General features: G+C 33.6%; 1 long non-coding RNA gene across 3 annotated transcripts in view; it reads right to left on the minus strand.

Annotated features, from left to right (window-relative positions):
* The window catches only part of LOC149615843 (uncharacterized), a 101,893-nt gene that overhangs the window by 7,731 nt on the left and 80,425 nt on the right, over positions 1 to 13,737 (minus strand). Inside the window, exons 2-5 of one of the 3 annotated variants that reach the window (XR_016375762.1) lie at positions 6,284 to 6,379; positions 6,003 to 6,217; positions 5,767 to 5,845; positions 1,725 to 4,723 (exon numbers count right to left, since the gene is read on the minus strand). This is a non-coding gene — a long non-coding RNA (uncharacterized LOC149615843). Of the gene's footprint in view, positions 1 to 1,724; positions 4,724 to 5,766; positions 6,218 to 6,283; positions 6,380 to 13,737 lie in introns of those variants that run through there. The other 2 variants (XR_016375761.1, XR_016375763.1) reach the window with 2 other exon arrangements.

Consider the following 13,737-nt stretch of genomic DNA (forward strand, 5'->3'; position numbering starts at 1 on the left):
AAATGGCCCCTTTTATAACTGCTAATTTTCAAACATCAAGTTCAGGACCATTTCAGGGTTCGTATGGAACCTGGATAAGTTAGGGATTTGGGAAATGGATGGAAAAGTCAGGGATTTTAATTATAAAAATTTCGTCCGAACCCTACTTGAACTATACTACTCTCATAAACTTGGTTAAAATTTATTATATACAATTTTTCCAATACTAGACAGCGTTTAGTGTTAGAATAAAAAAAAATTAAATGTGTTAAGCGAAATATATTACATTGTAAATCAATTTCAGGGTATTGTTGAAAACTACCAGACCATATGAAGCTGTCAAATTTCAAATTGAGTAGTATGAACTTTCAATAATTTAAAATGGCATATAAACATAAATTTTCCAAAATTTAGGTTAATGATTTTTAAATTATGCAAATGTAATTTGTAAAATATTAATTTAGGCCTATATATGAAAGTAAACTTTACTTTAAATTCTTTGACCTTATAAATAAAACCCATAATTTGAAGACAAAATATAGTTTTAAATTAAATTCAGACTAAATTCATTTATTATCCCATAATACCTCGCGTGGGCTTTTATTAGTACACTATTCTTCAATTTACGATCTTCTGTATTTAGCAGTATGTAAAATAACAGGGCCTCTATACGTAAATAAAAGTTTTCTCTTTTTAAAATGCTACCTACACAAAAATGCAAATTCAATGTTGACTTTGCAATGGTGTTTTTGAAGCTTTTACAAACCCAATCTTTTAAGCTTAGCATACGCATAAATATACCACGTAAAGACTGTTAGAATTGCTAGGACGAATGTCGGGCCATTGTTCGAACCTAGGATATATTACTAACAGATCCATCTAAACTATATGCAATTTTAATTAGCTACCATATCAGAAAATGGTGCACATTAAATAACAAAACTAATTTAAGTTGCGATAACTGCCAAATATTCGATGGATCGGAAAGAAATTTTTTACACTTGTATATTAAACCCTATAGTAGAGTCCTGTTGATTTTCGTTTTAATCGGCCGCCATGTTTTTTAATGGCGGACATAAATGTACCACAATCTTATTAATGCTATAACTGCCGCAAAATGTAACCGATTTAATTGAAATTTGATGCAACTGCTCATTAAACCCTAAAGCATAAGTGTAGTACAAATTTTGGTTTTAAAAGGATGCCATCTTGGAAAATGGCGGACTTGAAAGTAACCAATCATACCAATATAATAACTGCCCCAAAATTTACCCGATTTACTTGAAATTTGGCACACTTGTACATTATACCTTATAGCAGAACTGTACAAATTTTGATTTTAATAGGACGCCATCTTGGAAATTGGCGGCCAAAAGTAACCAACGCAATAACTGTCGTAATACTGAACCGATTTTGATGAAATTCTGAATATTGGTCTATTACATCCTTAAGTTTAGTTACGCATCCCTTAAAAAAAACAGAATCATATTTAATTAACACTTAATGTAAAATATATTAATTACAGTGTTAACGACCAATTAAATCACCATATTAAATCAGTAACACTGATTTTAAACTCTCAGTGTTTGTCTAATCTCAGATTAATAACCGAGGTCTAGTCTAGCAATTCTCACATCTACTATACGTCGCAAAATAATAACTTAAGCCTAAAAAAGGGAGTGTGTAACAAATCAAATAAACACCCCAAATTCAAATATCACCTCGCACCCCCTCTTTTTTTAAAAAAAATAAAATTCAATTTTAGAAAGTCAATGGTCTCCAAAGTAGCCAAAGTAGATATCACCTTCCTCAAAACCTTACTAAGTCTAAAACAAGTTAAAAAGATTAAGTTAAAATGTTGGGCCGTACACCCAAATTTCCTGGGCGCCGATATGTACAGTACTTATGAGATTTTTGAAAAGATAGTTAAGACTATATCCTGTTTTGGGAAATATCAAGTTCTGCATTTTTTGGCAAAGCATCGCAGCTAGGGTTGGGACTTTTTGGGGATTGATAAGTAAACGTAAAAGCATTTGTGGAATGTACATGGGAATATTAATACGTTAATTAAAGTATATTTATGCAAATGAGACTCCCTAATGCGTAAGGGTGCAGTCAAAATGCTTTTAAAACAGAGAGGAAGGTCGGCCTTGTATGTTTAAGTAAGTTTCATTAAAGATAAAAATTAGTTTTAAAAGAGTACATGCAGGCTTTGAAGAAGTTGACTTTTATGAACGAGGGGTAATTCACTTTTATTTGTAGAAAGTTTAGAATATTGTGCGGAGTACCATGAACTTCGAAATCCATACAGCTACTAGGAATTATTGTGTACCTAGCCATTTTCACGCAACGTATCTAGGCGGATTTTGTAGGAGGAGCTAGCTAGACTTATCATTATGTATGACGAATTTATAATCTATCTCGCTGCATATTGAACCTTGCTTTGCTACGAACCAATGAAACGAGAGGAGAGGAGAGACGCCATCAGAATTTTGAGGCGTGGCAAGGATAGTAAGTTCTCAAGCCCAGCTGTCCAGCCCATAAAATCCGAATTCATAGAAATTAACATGGGATATATGGGGGTTCACAATTATTCCAATTAACTTTATGCATTCCTGGTTAAAACTTTAAAATTAGCTGATTTTTCCCTGAATTTTTTGTAATCATCTTCAAATTTCCGTAACTTAGTCCAGGACTTCAAGTTAATTCCATGTGCTATGACAAACCTTGTACTTTGCAAGAATAGTAAGTTCTCAAGCTAGGTATACCCATAAAACCCGAATTAATAGAAATTAACATGGGATATATGGGGGTTCACAATTATTCCAATTAACTTTATGCCTTCCTGGTTAAAACTTCAAAATTAGCTGTTTTTCCATGAAACGTTTTGTACCCATTTTCTAATTCCATAACTTAGTCCAGGGCTTCGAGTTAATTCCATGTGCTATGGCAACAATGTGTAATAATATAGCTAACTTAACACGGCTAGCATTTTTAAAAATCTGAAGTAAATAACAAGATACAGGCAGGGGACATATGGGGTACAATTATTCCAATTAACTTTATGCATTCCTGGTTAAAACTTTAAAATTAGCTCGGATTTTTCCATGAGAATTTTTGTAATCATTTTCTAATTCAATAACTTAGTCCAGGACTTCAAGTTAATTCCATGTGCTATGAAAACAATGTGTAATAATATAGCTAACTTAACACTGCTAGCATTTTTAGAAATCTAAAGTCAATAACAAGATACAGGCGCCTAATTGTACAATCACGAATTTTGTGAATTCTTGTAAATCGAAGCATTAAATTGTATTATCTACAGACCACCAATTTTAACGCTTTAAAAAAAATATAAAAACTCAATTAGGAAAAGGTAAATATTTCTTTTAAATTTAGCTCAAAATGACTGTCTTTAGAGATGCTGTATAACCGCGTATTTTCAAACCATTATTATCCTGAAAGTTATTTAAAAAAAAAATCAAAACTTTCAATTTCTCACCAAAATGAAACCATTAAGTGTGAGTACCCACAGACAACACAACAGTCAATGCCCTAAACATCCTTCAATATTAATGAAATGTTTATATAGACATTAGAAATATATATATTTAGACATGATTATATTTAGAACAGCTTTGCCGGAGCGTTTCTACTTCAATAACTCTGGTAAATATCAACCGATTCGAGTGAAACTTTGTTAGTTTGGTTCATTATATTCTTCGCTAGGTCTGTATTGGTTATGGTTTAAATCGGCCTCCATCTTGAAAAATGGTGGACCTTAAAAGTAATAGGAACTTTCTTAAGCGATAACTCACCTTTATCTCAGCCGATTCCAGCGAAATTTTGTAAATTAGTTCATAATATTCTTTACAAGATCTGATTTAGTTATGGGTGAAATTCCACGCCATCTTGAAAAATGGCGGACCTTAAAAGTAACCGAAACTTTTTGAAGCGATAACTCGCGTAAATTCCAACTGTTTCGAATGAAATTTTGTAAATTGGTTGATTATATTCTGTACAAGATCTGCGTTGGTTTTGGTTTAAATACGCCGCCATCTTAAAAAATGGCAGACCTATAAAGTAACCGAAACTTTGTAAAGCAATAACTCGCCTAAATCTCAACCGATTCAAGTAAACTTTGGCACACATATTCAATACATACTTAACTAAAACTGCTTAGATTTTGATTCAAATCCACCGCCATTATGGAAAATGGCGGCCATAAATGTCACAGACACTTCTCGAACCCTCCTACATTTTTTTACACCGATTAGTTTTACCTTTAACTACAACTGTATATAGTATAGACATTTTATTTAAACCCTTTTCCATATAATAAAATGGCGGTGAATCTAGCATAAACATAAACAACCCTCACTTACCAAATCAAGATCTCATTCAAGTAAAGAGAGATCTTGACCAAATACATATATCTAATATCTATGTCTTCAGCCCGAAACAAGTGAAAGTTAGAACTTTCTTTCTCTCCAGAAACCTACAATGTTAAGCGGCGCGTGAAGTCATTCTTTTTTAAAAAGACTTTGTCACGAGCTAAGCCTAGGCGACAATTTTATTCGCCGTGAAAATTGTCATTTAACTTAATCGTATTGCGACTCGCGCACGGTTCATTCTTTCACCTGTACTATTACAGTCACTTTAAATTTGAAACGATTAATCATGATTTAACGCCATTTTTTGCATGCTTCTTTTGAGTTTAATTCCACAGAGCGGCGGACAAAGTCTGAAATATAAAAAAATCTTTATGTGAAACGGATGAATTCAGATGTTTTTTTTTACTATTATTCTTTAAGATATAAAGTCTTTTCAATGTCTAGTCTTTTGTATAATTTAAAAGGGGTTAAGTATTATAATACTATTCGTATTTTTGCTCCAAGGGACTTGCTTTTATTTAACTTTGATTAATTTATACTTTAGATTATAATAGATACAGACACGCAAATAATGCATCGATTAGAATATAGCCAAGGCTTAATCTAAAGGTCTTCGTAACTAGGCCTAATTTTTATTTATTACATTGTACCTTAAAAGAATGGATGCCTTTTTCTAAATATAAAATGAATTAAATATTAAAATTAATCAATAAAACGAATTATCTCTTATTATAATTAGTACATTTAATTAGTCATGATTAAAAACTATCAAGGACTACTGTGTCGCCATTCCACCGCCATTGGTTTAGTGCATGGCGTCTTCTGCTAGCCAGAACCTATAATCCGAACGGGGTTGGTTGATTATCACAGGCTGAGAGAGGTAAGGGTAAGAGGTTCGGTTTAGCAGACGGCACTAAACCAACTTCCCCGCCATTGGTTTAGTGCATGGCGTCTTCTGCTAGCCAGAACCTAGTATCCGAACTGGATTGGTTGATTTCTCACAGGCTGAGAGAGGTAAGGCTAAGAGGTTCGGTTTAGCAGACGGCACTAAACCAACTTCCCCGCTATTGGTTTAGTGCATGGCGTCTTCTGCTAGCCCGAACCTCTTATCCGAACGGGATTGGTTTAATTCTCACAGGCTGAGAGAGGTAAGGGTAAGAGGTTCGGTTTAGCAGAAGGCACTAAACAAACTTCCCCATGAAACGTTTCATCATGTAGAGCCAGGATTTATAGTGAAAAGGACATTCCTAATTTGCTAACGTTAATTAATTCTTTGAAGTATAAATATATCGCAATTTAAAAAGAATTTAGTTAAAATAAATAAACAATTTTCCTTGCACTATAGTCTGCTATTATGAACCATTTCGTGACGTCACATCCTCCTATCTCTTACCTTGCATTTGGCGACCATATTGGAAGTAGTATTTAGACTATATAAATATTGACGTCATGTTCCCCTTCTCAGTACCACTCTATGCATAACAGAGTCGTAAAAAAATGTTAAAATAAATATTGATATATTTTTCAGAATGACCTTAATCACTTAAGACGTACGTTAAGAATTATATCGTATGACAAACAAGGAAAGAATTTAAGTTCCTTAAATTGAAAAAGAAAGTTGAATCTTACCACTTATAATCTCATTCTAAAGCTATTTCGGTGCTGGAATAACAAATGGCTGATAAAAAATACGGTTGTTGGAATTCGTACCTAAATTTTGTGATTTTTTAAACCAGATAATGTTCATTCATTTTTTTTATAAACTGATATCTCTAGAGATGATATGATAAAAAAATGTGGTGGTAGACTGGTTTCCCTTTCGACGTTAAGTCGAATCATCTTGTCTGTAAAGGGTTAAATGTTACGTACCTTTTTATAAACTGGGTCCTACTGTACCTTGTTTTTGTCACCTAAAAAATACTTTGGCTTTTCCTGGAATGTATGGCATTCTTTCGATTCCTTAAATTGCATCCTTTAATTTCCTTTCTGCACATCGAAATTCCTGACTGAAACAAAATATGTTTTGGAAAATTCAATTAAAACTTTAAACAACTATACCTATACTTCTGACCTTAATTTTGCGGTAAATAATGTGACCTATGACCTCAAATATCTCAAAACACGTGTTTAGAATTTTTTAATCAAAATTTACATACTTTTAAAATATGATTTGGGCAGTTCAATTAAAAATTTAAACAACTATACCTACTTCTGACTTGAATTTTGCAGTAAATACCTCAAATATGTCAAACACGTGTTTATTATTTTTTAATCAAAATTTACATGCTTTTATATATGATTTGGACAATTCAATTAAAACTTTAAACAACTATACCTATACTTCTGACTTAAATTTCGCTTTAAGTAATGTGACCTATGACCTCAAATATCTCAAACCACGTGTTTAGAATTTTTTAATCAAAATTTACTTACTTTTAAAATATGATTTGGGCAATCGAATTAAAACTTTAAACAACTATACCTATACTTCTGACTTGAATTTTGCTTTAAATAATGTGACCTATGACATCAAATATCTCAAACCTCGTGTAGAATTTTATTATCAAAATTTACATACTTGCAGATTAAAATATGATTTGTGCAGTTCAATTAAAACTTTTAACAACTATACCTACTTCTGACTTAAATTTTGCTTTAAATAATGTGACCTATGACCTGAAATATCTCAAACCACGTGTAGAATTATTGAATAAATATTCCCTGTAATTTAATATAGATTTTGGGCAATAAAATTGAAACGAAATTATTTGTTAAAATTAAAAATACTTCTGAAGTAAATTTTGCAGTAAAAAAATTGACCTATGACCTCAAACATCTCAAACCACGTATTAGTAACTTTGGAAATACGCCCTTGATCACGACACAAACCTTATAAACATCTTAAATTAAATTAAAACAATAATTTAAATCAATCAAACCATCTTTAGCGACGTAAACCATGAATCTATATAACTATGAATATACAGCTCTATCATACGCCCCTTCTATCATGTCGATTTGGTTTGGGTGTTACCCTCCTAGCTCTAATAGCCAATCACAAGACAAGAGGAAGTGACGTTTCGAATTTACACACCCCCGGACTCCCCCTTCCTTCTCCCGCTCCTAACACTAGCAGACACGTGACTGATGTATCCTTTCGCTAAGCCCCGCCCAAACCTTATCGAGAGGTTAGACAGCGTAACGCAGCTGTATATTCATAGTTATATAGATTCATGCGTAAACTGAACCCAATTACCAAAATCATCACACACAAAAATAAAAATTAAAATTAAAAACATTTCTTACAAATAAAAATAATAAAATATAATAATTAATTACATTCTTAAAAAAATCTCGATATTGTAGGCTAAATTATTCATTTATTTATTTCAAAAAACACTCCACTCACTCACAGACTCGAAAGGTGTTAGTTCCGGGATATGTAATTTTATTTTCAAACCATATTTTAAATAAAATAAAAAAAGATCAATTCAAGTTCATTGACGCGTTCGAACGGCGCCGGCAACCACGAGAACCGTTTTTCAACCATATAAATTACATGTACGATAACACCAACTAAGTTTGAAGTTAAAATTCTTCGACAGCAAGCAACGTTAAGCTATAAGCTACCTTGTGAAGGACATTTTTATTTTATAGCTTTAGTGGCCTTAATATGAGCTAGGAGATAGACTACATATCCATATCATCAGGAATGCATACAGCTACTAGGAATAATTGCGCATATCCAGTCATTTTCACTCAACGTATCTTAGACGGATTTGTATGACGAATTTTACCCTAGCGAATTTACAATTTACTAGCTGATACCCGCGGCGTCGCTCGCGTGTAATAAGAACTTCAATCAAAATGATATAAAGAATGGGTAGATGACTAATTAAATTTTTGTAGCACCCTAGGAGTGAAGGCACTCGGCGTTGCCCGTCAGCCAGTCGGGACATTTTATTATTACTTTTCACGCGGACATTATTCCATAAAGAAGGGTTTTTAAATATCTGGCCGCCATTTAAAAAGATGGCATCAAATTGAACCCGAAAGACCATTCAGCCCGTCTATAGGTTAAAGGAAAGCAATGTACTAAATATTTGCGAAACGGGGTGAAACGCGCGGACTTTGTTGCATAGAGAAGATTTTTTACATTTCGGGGCGCCATTTATTAAGATGGCGGCGGATTGGAAAAAATCTTTCTGAGTACGCGCCTACTACTTACAAGTAACGTTCCTGCAAATTTTCAGCCTTCTAGGGCAAGCAGTTTGGGCTGGGCGTTGATTATCAGTCAGTCAGTCAGGACTTTGATTTATATAGATACAGATAGATATCGCTGGCTACTACACCTTGCGGCCGCACCTATGAACTCGCGTTGATACCCAACCAACCAATGAAAACCATCACAGTTAGAAAGGCGCCATCAGAATTATGAGGCGTGGTGTATTTTATAGTAAGTTCCTAAGCCCACAAAACCCGAATTCATAGAAATTAACATGGGAGATATTTTGGAACAATGATTCCTAGTAGCTGTATGTATTCCTGATGACATGGATGGGCCAAATCATTTTAAAATTTCAACCCTCCCACATTTCACGCTTCACGATGATATAGTGACTTCTTTAAAGTATGCTCGACCAAGTACGCTTGATTTTTTGAATGGCCCGGGGGTAGAATTTAAAGTGCACTTTCCCCACAAGTTGCCAGTAGAGTGGAGAGTTATGAATTTAACGTATTTTTAATGAACTATAATTAGGCTATTAGTATTCTCAGATGGGGGTTTTTTGATTCTTTATTACCGAGGTAGTGGGTTAATTTTTTTTTTTATTTTTTTCATAAATTTAAACAGAGCGTCTTAACAAAGAATGCAGTATATATTTAAAAGCATTGGGCTCTCATATTTTCTTGCAAACTAAATTCTTAATTTTGAAACTGACTTAATTAAGCTAAGTAATTTTTGTAGTTTTTGCAAAATAGAATGGCATATTGTGTTTAGACGGAATAAATTACGATTTCATAGATCAAAACTTGGTAATTAAATTGATCAAATGTGTAAATTATGATTATCCTGATAATTAGTTTAATGCATCCTACCAAGAAGTGGCCAGTTCCCTTGTAATCATAGAAGATTTACTCGTGATATTGCGTTGGATTAAAAGTGGGCTGTGGTTCAACTAAAGATATCAAAATTAATATTAAAAAAAAATTAAATTAATTTAAATATTTCCTTAACCATTAATTTTCCCATTTATTTATATTAATAATAATCCTTTTCCTTAAGCACTTGGTGATAAACCCGAATTATTTATTTTAAGTTACCCAATTTTAAAAATAACATATTTAAATACCGAAATCGTGTTTTCCGATAAGGGATTTGAAATAGCTTCTGTTTTACTCGTAAAGATAAACATGCCCACAATATTAAGGTATCTCTCTCTAAAAAAATTAAAAAAGAATTTAGGACAGCTTCTAGTAGCGTATTTTTAAAGAAAATAAATTAACTTTAATACCAGACATCGAAACTCAACCAAGGATGTTGATTTTAAATTAAAATGTTAATTTTAGAAATTAGGAATTTGAATTTACACAGCGTTTAAGTTCTGTTTATTGAGAAAATAAACCTTAATTTATTTAAAAAAAATAATTATTTATTTTGATGGGGAATTTATGTTTTGATAATTTAGTTATTTTGATATGAGTATTACCAAGAGTTTATAAAGAAAAGTGTGAGTGTCAGAAAAAGGGTAGGACCCAAGTGCATGCAGTGGCATGGTTCTATGTTAAATCAACAAATTTTGAGTCGAAATTGTTCTATATTACACTCCCTAACACAAGTTATGATGAATATTACAAGGTAACGTATCATCAAACATAAATAATATAAAGTAATCTATCACTTCCTGTTACTTATATTTGCTTTTGTTAAAATTAGAGGCCAACGAATTTCAATAGAGAATTTTCAATTTGGTGTACAAATAATTATCAACTCCTGTTTCTAACTGAATTAGAACACTTAATTGACAAATTAACGACTAATTAAAGGATACGCAACTGTTCGCGCTGTAATAATTAATCAAGATATGGAACAAAATCTCGTAATTAAAATTTTAATTGCTGTAATTTAGGTGGGTCCTATTTCAGGGTCATTAAGCTTTAATATATATTTAAAAAATCTTAATAGCACCATGCGGTTTTCGGAAGATTTGAAATCACGTCCGATTCGATACGATTCAGTTCATATCTGGGTTTCAAAGGTTTAATCGCATTTGTTTTACCAGGAATGTATACAGCTACTAGGAATTATTGTGTACCCATATATCCCATGTTAATTTCTATGAATTCGGGTTTTGTGGGTATACCGGGCTTGATAACGTACTATCCCCGCTACTAAGCCTTTGACAGCTCAACACCAGGTGTCGCTTTGCAAAAATCTATTTCCTACGTCACTCCATGAGTTCATGACCATGTTTAGGGTAAACACACGATTGAAAACGTTAAATTTGAGCATGAAAGGGTTTGCAAATTAGAATTATGATACCGAATTTTTATTAATACGTAATTGAATCTCGCATTTTCACTTTCACAATAGTTTAATTCAAAATTTCCCCCAATGCCAGGTAAAACTGACGCGGCATATCACAGTCCGGTAACGCGCGGTTCGGTATCTTAATGCGTCTTTAATGTAGTGTGAAAATATGTCAGAGGCACTATGTCATTAGAACCATGCGCCGCACGGCAATTTTTCCCGCCTTATAGCCATAACGCCTAACAATAGAGTTTTATTGTGTTTTAGTTTTTTATTACCTTTGTCATTGTGTTCTCATATATGCATAGAAAGTTTTAAAGATTTCTGTGAGATACATTTGGAATTTAATCTAATATTCAAAAGACATTAATTCTACCGAAAAATTTTAAAAATTAAAACCAAGGCTTATTAATGAATAGTAGGCCTAATGCATTCGCGCTAAAATGAAGCACCCTTTGACCTCTACTTTTGCTGTTAGTCTTTTCAAGAACACGTCAAATTTTTTACGAGAATTGTAATCGATATTTCAGAATGACAATATAATTATACTCATTTTGAAAGATCAATACCACTCTGAAACCGTTCATAACTTGTTACTTACATTGAAATGAATGGAAAACATTTGACAGTGACTTTTTTTTGTCATTTTACTGCTTAGTTCATAAGATATGTTCCTTCCATAAGTTTGTGTAATTAATATCTGGTCATGACAAACTGAAATGCTTGTAATTTTGAAGTGAGTGAGTGAGGTAGGTCATAGATTCGAGGAGGTAAAGCGAGGGAGGCCTGGTGAGTGAGTGGGGCGTTGCTGTCAAAGGGGGCTTAGTAATGCAGACTAAATAGGACCTAGATGGAATAGGTCCTAGCTGCAAAATTAATTAACCACCACCGAGTGTAGGATTTCAATTGAATTCGCGCTTCCGTCGTTCTCCTTTTGGAACTATATCTCGAGCTGCTGTAAATCTCTCAGTAGCATTACGAATCGTATAGGTAGTGCATATCATACTTATGGATGGAACATATCACTTATAAACTTATGGTAATATGAAGTAAAATCAATATTTGGAATAACTATGAGAAATATGCATGCTGTTACCAGAAATATGGTAACGCAATATGAAATTAGTTTGTAAAGATTTTTGTATAGCGACCGACAACTACTCAACAGTTTTTAAACCTTTCGAATTGGATCACCGATGAAACAAAATGGAACAAAATTTCATGATGCAAGAAAATATACCATTATGCATAAAACAAAACGTAGTTTTCAATATCGTTTATAAATGGCTGAAATGTTTAGGAGCGTTCGACGAACGTGTTACAAAACGCAGTCGAATTACAGCTGCAATAAGACTACTCGTAATTAATTTGTTTATGGCTGATATACTGCGAAACACCATTTTCCGCATGTACTATAACTGGAGTTCAGTTCAGTTACTCCGGTGCTTTTATCACATGTGCATTGTATCGAAATGGGTCTACATGGTCAACGTCACTTTGTACGGAGATTTAACCAAGTGTTGTTTAAGACAACTTCAGAAAACGCGTTGCAACGCCAACTTTAAAATGACAATCCTGAGTCTCGTTGAATTAATTTATTTTTCGTTTAATGAAATCTATGTTCTTTTGGTATTAATTCCAATGGCGATATACACGAGTGTCTTTATCGATATGTTTTACACTGGATTCGCTATTATATTGAATTATCCGATGTTATTGTATTCATTGTGGTTTCTGCGACTTGTGGGCATGTTGTTCATGTACACCGTTATAAACTCGACGCAAGCTCTGATTGTGTTCACAGCCGCAAGCCTGAAGACTGATATCGTAAACTGGGGACAGTTTATGTCAACTTCGCGAATTGACGTTCAGATCTTAGCAAAAACTCATAATGAATATTTGGGAACTATTTCGGAATTAGATTCGAAGTTACGATTAGTAGTTTTCGTTTTTACGGTTAATTGGGTTTTGAAATTCAGTTTCAAATGGACTGCAATATTGGAGGGCGATCAGATATCTATAATGGAAATTTTAGACGCGATAATTATCATATTTGAAAGTGGAACTGTGGGGTTTGCATTGTCTTTAATGTCTGATTGCACAGAGTATTTGAGTTGGTGTTGCCATAAGCGGACAGTAAAACATGGAAACACGTCTCAAGATATGGTAATTGCCGAAAATTACTTGTCAACTAAAATGAGAGCCCCTTTGAACTTTACTTTTTTGGGTTGTTTGCCATTAGACCGGGCCTTTTTGTTGTCAATATTTTTAGGAGGCGTGTCTTACTTCATGTTTACGCTAACCCTGGTTCCCAAGCAAACTGTGCAAGAGTGTATACAATTGAACACGTCACATTTACACGACCTTTGTAAAACATATGCTGGAAACGTGTCATGCTAAGCTCTCAGCAACCAGTGACAAACTTATGGTGAACATATCTTATGAACTTATGGCTGTACCAATAAATCATTATACGATCTCAAACTTTTCCAATATGGCGGTACCTCAGACCACAGCGCCATAATTCCCAGGTCTTAGATTACAGCAGGGATAGATTTAATTTTAGAAGTAGGAAAGGAGAACGGTTAGTATTTACTTCAGTCCGACTCATAGCCCAGTATAGAGCCCCTCCCACCAACCAACACGTAACGAAAAGTTTAAATTATCTTATTGGCTCACTTAAACTACGTTTTGATGACGTTACTGAGGAGGACGGCGAAAAATACGTAATCCTTTTTTACCTCTGTCGTTATGACCCGCCTCTTCTTTCATCCCCCCCCCGTCCCGTGGAAGGGGGTCCGGGACTTTGACGCGCGTCCAGATTACTCTGTTCTC

The sequence above is a fragment of the Phalangium opilio genome, unplaced genomic scaffold, assembly GCF_054372755.1.
Source record: "Phalangium opilio isolate 3A_F unplaced genomic scaffold, DU_Popi_V2 ptg000217l_1, whole genome shotgun sequence".
NCBI classification, from domain to species: Eukaryota; Metazoa; Arthropoda; class Arachnida; order Opiliones; family Phalangiidae; genus Phalangium; species Phalangium opilio.